We start from the raw sequence: 1279 nt of genomic DNA, 5'->3' as shown, positions 1-1279 counted from the left end.
TTTTTACAAGATATATGCTACAACGACGGAAATAGAGTAAAATTCAAATTTAAGAAATAATGCTATTTTAGTATTATTAAAAAATTTAAGTAATTATGCTATTTTTTCTTCTATATTCTTCTATATTATAAGTATCCAATAGAAAAAGAAAGTTTATAATCGGTCTAATTGATAAGTAGATAATATATTCTTAAATAGTTCCATCTAAAAAAAAGTCGATTAGTATCGATAACGTAATTTGCATTTATTACATGACGCAATTTATGAATATATAAGTAATTATTTATATTCTACTACGATTACAATACTGCGATATAAATATTGGTTTGAGAATTCATTTATAGAAATTTTTATTATTATATGGTAAATAATAAAAATAGTAATATTTTTATCATTCTATTATATTTATCTATTTAAAAGTTTATTGATGTGTTATTTACTATTGAAATTAGATTCTCACTTTCTTGATAGAGAAGAGATTCTTTTCATATAACTTCTTAATATTTTTCTTAATTTATATAGAGAATCTCATTTAATTTTGATAGTATTATTTTATATTTCTTAATATTTTTCTTAATTTATACAGAGAAGCTGTGTTTATTTAATTTTGATAATATTTTAACTTATACCAAAAAATATTTTAAATAAAAATTGAATAAGATTAAGTATAAGAGAGCATATTATTTATGATATTATTAGTTTTTTTTCTTGAAGAATATATGAAAAATATAACATATTATAAAAATATATAATTATAGTAAAGATTACATGGTTACATTAATTTTGTTTTTTTAAATAAATATATTATATAAATAGATATTAATATATTAATCAATTTCTTTTAAAAAAGTTCTTTTAAAAAAAAATATTAATTTTTGTATGTCTAAAATTTATTAAAAAATATTTCAGAAAATATTTTACTTGTTGCATGCAAGATAAGAAAATGAATAAATGAACATCACTTTATATTTCTTGTTTCTCATGTGATAAATTTTTAAATTAAAATATTTTCTAAAATAATAATTTTTAGACATGTATGGGTTAATATTTTTTTTTATAGAAAAGTATTTTATATAAGTTTTTTATAGAAGAAATGATAAAATATAATTATATATATAAATATAATGATAAAAATATATAATATATTTCATTATAAAAATATAAAAATATAATTTTAAAAAATTGATCTTTATATAATCTTTATGATTTAAAAAAAAATTAATAACAGAATATGCCTTTTTTGATTCCACTCAACTTTTATCTAAAATATTAAATATAA

Source organism: Apis dorsata, unplaced genomic scaffold, assembly GCF_000469605.1.
Source record: "Apis dorsata unplaced genomic scaffold, Apis dorsata 1.3 scaffold_541, whole genome shotgun sequence".
Classification (NCBI taxonomy): domain Eukaryota; kingdom Metazoa; phylum Arthropoda; class Insecta; order Hymenoptera; family Apidae; genus Apis; species Apis dorsata.
Note: the sequence above shows the minus strand (reverse complement) of the source record.